This window comes from Euphorbia lathyris, chromosome 4 (assembly GCF_963576675.1).
Source record: "Euphorbia lathyris chromosome 4, ddEupLath1.1, whole genome shotgun sequence".
Classification (NCBI taxonomy): Eukaryota; Viridiplantae; Streptophyta; class Magnoliopsida; order Malpighiales; family Euphorbiaceae; genus Euphorbia; species Euphorbia lathyris.
In genome coordinates, this window is record NC_088913.1 from 77,500,371 (window position 1) to 77,507,651 (window position 7,281).

At 36.9% G+C, this 7,281-nt stretch overlaps 1 pseudogene; it reads left to right on the forward strand.

The window, feature by feature from the left end:
• Positions 1-6,784, forward strand: LOC136227351 (putative receptor-like protein kinase At3g47110; annotated as a pseudogene).
• The last annotated feature ends 497 nt before the right edge of the window (positions 6,785-7,281 follow it).

A 7,281-nucleotide genomic window follows, 5' to 3' on the forward strand; every position in this document is an offset into this window, starting at 1 on the left:
GGTAGCTTTATTGATGCAATTGAATCTTTTCTCTCCGTTTCTTGAGATTGATTGCAATTGTTAATCTTAAATGGTTGTTTGATTGCATTCATTATGTGAATTGGAGATGGTAGTGAAACATAGGATTGAAGATTAATAAATAAGTCCTTTCATGTTCGTACTTTGGGTGATCTTCTATGTGCTGTTTTAATCCTTTCTGTCATAACAGTGGTTGAGATTGTGGTTTTCTTTGTGAAATTTCTTTAATTTGGGTGCTGATTAAAGCAGGAAAATTAGGAGATTGTTATGATGAACAGGAATTGCACATTTCATATGTATTCTAACTAGCAAACGAAAATGACAGGAATGTGAAAGGGGTTGGGATTTCTATGATCAAGAAGAATGATACATGGGTTTTATAAGACAAAGCTTCTTGCCTTGACTGCAGATTGCAGAATTCAATTGGCAAGTATTTCAACTGGATGTTGAATCTGCCTTTAATGCATCTTGGAAAAGGAGATCTTTATGGAGCAACCTGAAAGATTTCGGATTTTGGGAAGAACATAGAATGTACATGTTAATGGTGGCTCTCTACAGTCTTAAACATGACCCCTGGGATATATGCAGATGGTGTTTGGGTGATTACGAAAAACACATTTGGATACATGGGTTTTATAAGACAAAGCTTAAGATGGCTTTTTGCCTTGACTGCAGATTGCAGAATCCAATTGGCAAGTATTTCAATTGGATGTTGAATCTGCCTTTTGAATGCATCTTGAAAAAGGAGATCTTTATGGAGCAACCTTTGGTGGCTCTCTACAGTCTTAAACATGACCCCTGGGATATATGCTGATGGTGTTTGGATGATTACAAAAAAATACCTTTGGATTATTACAAAAAACACATTTGGATTATGCTCTTTTCGTTCAATATGAGGTTCTCTCTTGTAGCCTCGTCCACAACTGAAGCAGAGTTTTCGTTTTCTGCCTCAATTGCTAATATGTAAGCAATAAAAGTCTACATCAATGTGAGATTCCATGAATTAAGGAAGGGGAAATCAGTCAAACACATCCACTGCAGCCCAAATGAGTAAACCAGTAAACTTCTTCCCAGAGATTGCCAAGAACCAGGTTTGAACTTCTGAGATCACAACTTGGAATATCTAAGAAAAATCCCAACAGTTTTGAGATTTTCTGCATCGTTTCTGGATGTTGCTGAGTCTTTTCTGGCTGATATATATATATATATATATATATATAATATATATGTACTTTGCTGTATGAGTAATATCGTAATGTGCATTAGAACTTAAATAAGTGATATATACTTTCTGTATTAGCTATACTTCGCTATCAGTGCATATCAATGTTTTTTCTGTTTTATATACCTGTACCTCTTTTTCTCTCCATATTCTGCAATTTTTATGCCTGAACTCTGAGTTTCTTCAACTTCTATAACTACAAAGAAAATGCTTAAAGTAAAATAATTTTTATCAAAAAAAATAAAATTACTAAATCTAGTACACCACTTGAACTGAAGTGACTTGCAATTTCTAATTTCCTCACAGCATTAAATATGTAGTTGAAGAATGCCTTTAGTTTGTGAACCATTGACATTTCAGTTGACTCTATACCAAAAACTCCCAAGTCTACACATACATCATCCACCAATCCTATCCTCTCGTTATAGGTCCACACGGCATCCCTTTTCTCATCAATCTCCCCAACGTCGCCGGCGCCCACCATGTCAAGGGCGAGGTTTACTCCGTTTCCACTAGGGGACTGCGCCGGTTGGATGAGTTGGAGGGAACGAGCACCTGTCACTACAAGAGGCTGCCGATTCAGATTCAGGCGGAAACCGGAGGAGAAGAGATGATTACGGCGGAGGCGTATTATGTGCACAGGAGTTTCGGGGAGAGAATGTGGGAGATGAGAGAAAAAGCTGGTTTGAGTGAGTATAGTGAGAGTCATGGTAAAGTGTATGTGAGGAAGGAGGATAGGATTGGTGGTAGCTTTATTGATGCAATTGAATCTTTTCTCTCCATTTCTTAAGATTGATTGCAATTACTAATCTTAAATGGTTGTTGTGGACTGAATTTCTACTTGATTGCATTCATTATGTGGTGAGACAGAGGATGGAAATTTCATGTTTGTACTTTGTCTGTTCTTCTATGAGTTGAGATGTGATTAATTGTGGTTTTATTCTAATGCATTGGTGGTGTTGTGCAATTGGCTTATGTCAAAAGTATTTGTGAAATTTGTCTAATTTGGTTGCTGATTGAAGCAGTCCCATAAGCAGATTGCTATGCATATGATAAACAAGAATAACACATCATAGAGGGATTCTAACTAGAAAACGCAAGTTTAATTACAAGGATGTCATAGGGGTTAAGATTGCTATGATGAACAAGAATGACACACCTCATGGGATGGGACCATATTCAAGCACAAGATGGCTTCTTGACTGCACAATTCAATTGGCAAGTATTTCAGTTGGATGTCGAATCTGATTTGTTATGGCTATGATGAATAGGAATTGCACATTTGTTTGATTTGGGTGCTGATTGAAGCAGTAAAATAAAGAGATTGTTATGGCTATGATGAACAGGAATTGCACATTCATATGTATTCTAACTAGCAAACGAAAATGACAGGGATGTGAAAGGGGTACGAAGAAGAATGATCACTAATATTCACATGGACCTTAATGACCAAGTGAATTTGATCATTCACCGTTAGATGTAGGCTTATTATATCTAAGCCACAGGATGCTTCAAATCTGCACCCTGGGATTCTAATAAACCTAGATCTTATGGTGAATGACCAAATATTGCATGCTCATTAAGGTCCATGTAATCAAAACCGGAAGAATGAAACATGAGTTTTAAGACAAAGCTTAACCCCTCATAGGACCATATTCAAGCACAATATGGCTTCAGAATTCAATTGGCAAGTATTTCAATTGGATGTTGAATCTGTTTTTGTTTTTTTAATGCATTTGGAAAAGGAGATCTTTATGGAGCAGCCTGAAAGATTTCAGATTTTGGGAAGAAGATAGAACCAGGTTTGAACTTCTGAGATCACAACTTGGAATATCTAGTTAGTGATGAAAATGCTATTAAATCTAGTACACAACTTGAACTGAAGTGACTTAAAATTTCAAATTTTCCTCACAGCATTAAAAATGGAGTTGAAGGATGGCCTTTAGTTTGTGAACCATTGACATTTCAGTTGACTCTATACCAAAAATTTCCAAGTCTACACGTTGTAGTTATGGGTTAGCGTTTATTTTGTTTGTGGATTTTAGTTGTGTTGTCACATCCTTCTTTCCTTTTTAATTAAGCTCAATTATGTGAGGACAAATTAAGTCCAAATTACTTTTATTTCAAGTATTTAAGGATGCTGTATTAGGCTAAAGAAAGAAGAACGATTATTATTGAATGAAATAAGAATTTTTGTTTCTTGAGAGTTTCTTGATTAAATGGCTAGTCTAGACTTGATAGCAAAATGGCCTCATAATCATTTTCATCTGTTTTTCCTATTTTCTGTGAGCATACTCATACTATGTTGGCATCCTTCATCATGTCTCAAAAATATGGGACATGAAACCGATCGACTCGCACTCCTAAATCTGAAATCCCAAATTGTGGACGACCCATTCGACCCATTCTGAAATCCCAAATGATTCAATCAAGTTTTGTAAATGGCAAGGAATTGCCTGTGGCAGGAAGCATCAAAGAGTTATGTCTCTAAATCTCCAAGGCCTGGGTTTGTTAGGAACTATATCTCCCTATATAGGGAATCTCACCTTCTTAAGATTCCTCAAACTTCCTTACAATAGATTCCATGGTGAAATCCCCCGAGAAATCGGCTCTCTCTATCGACTAAGGCATCTCAACTTGTCGAACAACATGTTGAGAGGTGAAATTCCAGGCAGCATAGGCAACTGCTCAAAGCTTCATACTTTAACTTTTTTGCACAATATTTTGGTTGGTAAAATTCCTGTAGAGATGGGATCTTTAAAGGAGCTTGTGTATCTTTCTCTTGGTTCTAATAATCTCACAGGAAATTTCCCTGCTTTCCTTGGAAATGTTTCGTCCCTCCAACACCTTTTTGTAGCTTTTAATGATCTTATGGGGAATATCCCAAATGAATTGGGAAAACTCACAGGCTTAATTCAGCTCTCAATGGCAAGCAATAATCTGATGGGCATTATTCCTTCTACCCTTTATAATATTTCGTCTCTCACAACAATTTCTTGTGCTCACAACCAATTACATGGATCTCTACTACCATATATAGGCCTAACCCTTCCTAATTTATAGATTCTTGAAATCGGTATGAACCGATTTTCCGGAACTATTCCTGTTTCTTTGACGAATGCCTCTCAGCTTCAACTGTTTAGTATCTCAGACAACTCTCTAGCAGGATAAGTTCCAAGGAATGTTGGAGATCTGAACAAACTTCAACGGCTTTCGTTGGAAATAAATTTTCTGGGTGGAGATTTGGATTTCATAACATCATTGTCAAACTGCAGCAATCTGGAAAAACTATATATAGGTTATAATAATTTTAGCGGTGTTTTACCTGTGAACATAGTTAATCTGTCTAGTCTTTATAGTCTAGGATTAGGAGGTAATTACATATCTGGTAGAGTGCCAATGGATGTTGGTAATCTTGCCAATTTGTACAGCTTAGGGATGGAAGCAAACCTGTTTTCAGGTAGCATCCCCACTTCTTTAGGCCAACTTAAGAACCTGCAAAAGTTGGTTTTACACACCAACTTACTGTCCGGAGAAATTCCAGAATCCTTAGGTAACATCACTCGTTTGTCGGAACTTTGGTTGGGGAGAAACAGATTGTCCGGGAATATACCATCTAGTAATAATACCAGTGTTCTCTTCCAAAATTTGCAAGTTCTGGATCTTGCAGAAAATAAGTTTACCGGCATGGTACCCCAACAAATCCTTGATCTACCCTTCCTTTCTTACATTCTTAACCTGTCATAAAACTCGTTGTCTGGTATGTTAACCCCAGAAATTGGACACCTGAAAAGTCTTTCCGCACTTGATGTTGCTAACAATAAACTGTCAGGTGAAATTCCAAATGCACTAGGTGAATGTTTGAGCCTAGAAATCCTATACATGCAGGGAAACCTTTTCCAAGGATCCAGTCCTTCATCCTTGGCGTCGCTTCGAGGCATCAAAGTTGTAGATCTGTCAAGAAACAACTTGTCAAGAGGTATTCCCAAAGAGTTGGAGAAGCTTCCCTTTCTCCAATATTTGGATCTGTCTTTTAATAATCTTGCAGGCGAAGTACCCCAAAAAGGTGTGTTTAGCAATGGAAGTGCATTTTTTGTTGTTGGAAATCCAAATCTTTGTGGGGGTATCCCAGAGTTGAAATTGCCAGCATGCCCTGTTGAACACAAACATAAAAGGTCTCCCTTGATCATAATCGTTCCCACAACCATCGCTTCGATTGTGCTTTTCGTGGCAATAGCATCCTTTTGTCTTTTTTATCAGCAGAAGTCGAAAAAAAATCCATCTTCCTCCCCGCCTTTCGTTGTAGATAAACTTCCCCGAATTTCATATAGGGAACTCTTGCAAGCAACTGAAGGTTTCTCTTTGGACAACTTAATCGGACAAGGAAGTTTCGGGTCAGTGTATAAAGGAAGCCTTGATGAGAAAGACAGGAGGATAGTTGCTGTAAAGGTACTCAACCTTCAACAGCATGGAGCTTCCAAGAGCTTTATTGCTGAGTGCAGAGCATTGAAAGACATCAAGCATCGTAATTTGGTTAAGATCTTGACGTACTGCTCCAGCATTGATTTCAAAGGCAATGATTTCAAAGCTCTAGTCTATGATTTCATGGCAAATGGGAGTTTGGAGAAATGGTTGCATCAATCCTTGACCTTGAACTTGAGCTTTCTTCAGAGACTCCAAATAGCAATTGATGTATCATCAGCATTGCACTATCTTCACGATAACTGTGAAATACCAGTCATTCATTGTGACTTGAAACCGAGCAATATTCTTCTTGATGATGATATGACAGCTCATGTCGGAGATTTTGGATTGGCAAGGCTACTTTCCCAAACTAGCAATAATCCATCTGAAGGTCAGACGAGCTCAATCGGAATAAAAGGAACAATAGGTTATATGCCACCGGGTAAAATTCGTATCCTTTCAACTTGGTTTACGGTAAAAACATGAGAGGATATAATAATAATTTTAAATCCTTGTGTCATTTCGAGTCATTTTAAATGTATGTTTTGCAGAATACGGGATGAGCAGCGAAGCAACAACAGGTGGAGATGTGTACAGCTTTGGAATTATTTTGCTGGAGATGTTCACAGGAAAGAGACCAACTGATCAAATGTTCACAGATGGGATGAATCTCCATAATTTTGTTCAAACTAAGCTTACAGAAGGAAGAAGAGTTATGGAAATCCTGGACCCAAAGCTTATCACAACAGAAAATATAATGAACGAAGAGGAGGATGATCAGGATACTGTTATTCCTGTCAACATGATGAGAACAAACAAAGATAATAATGTGCTGATGAAATTTATTGAATCAGTTCTTAGAATTGGAGTTGGATGCTCGGAAGAATTGCCTGAAGATCGGATGAATATAAGGGATGCTACAAGAAAACTGAATGTTATAATGGATGCTTTCCTCAAGCTCCATCAGTTGCCGCCTGTACAAACTAATTTCGAAATCGGAAGATTAATTGGTTCATTGGTTCGAGGATAAAATTTTAGAGTACTACTGAAATAATACTTTTGATCAATCATGTGCATGTAGTGGGATTCAAAACGATTTTCATTGGTCTCGGTTCGAGGTTGATGAGATGGTTTCTCTTTCAATTAATACTGTTGGTTTGCGGTTTTTAAGTTTGTGTTTTGTGGGTATTAATTACTTTTTCCCAAAAGTTGAAAATCAATGAGAATTGGATTAAACTGCAATTAGCATATCAGATTTTTCATTACTTTCGAAAGAAATCAAACCCCTCTGTAACGTTTTATTTTTTCCTCAAAAATTGTAGTTTAATTCATTATGTTGTGGTCTAAAATAGCCTTAAAAATTGAATTAAATCTAAAGATGCTGTTTCTCCATTATAAGTTTAGCGCTAAAATATTCTTTGTACTTTTTTTTTTCAAATTATAAATCATTTTGGTCATGAAAATACCATTTTCTTCCCCACTTAAATGTTTGATTTGATGGAGAGAATTGTTGAAAGGAAAATACATTAATGTTTAGTTAGCTCTTTGAACATACGTAAAATTTAATCAATTCATCA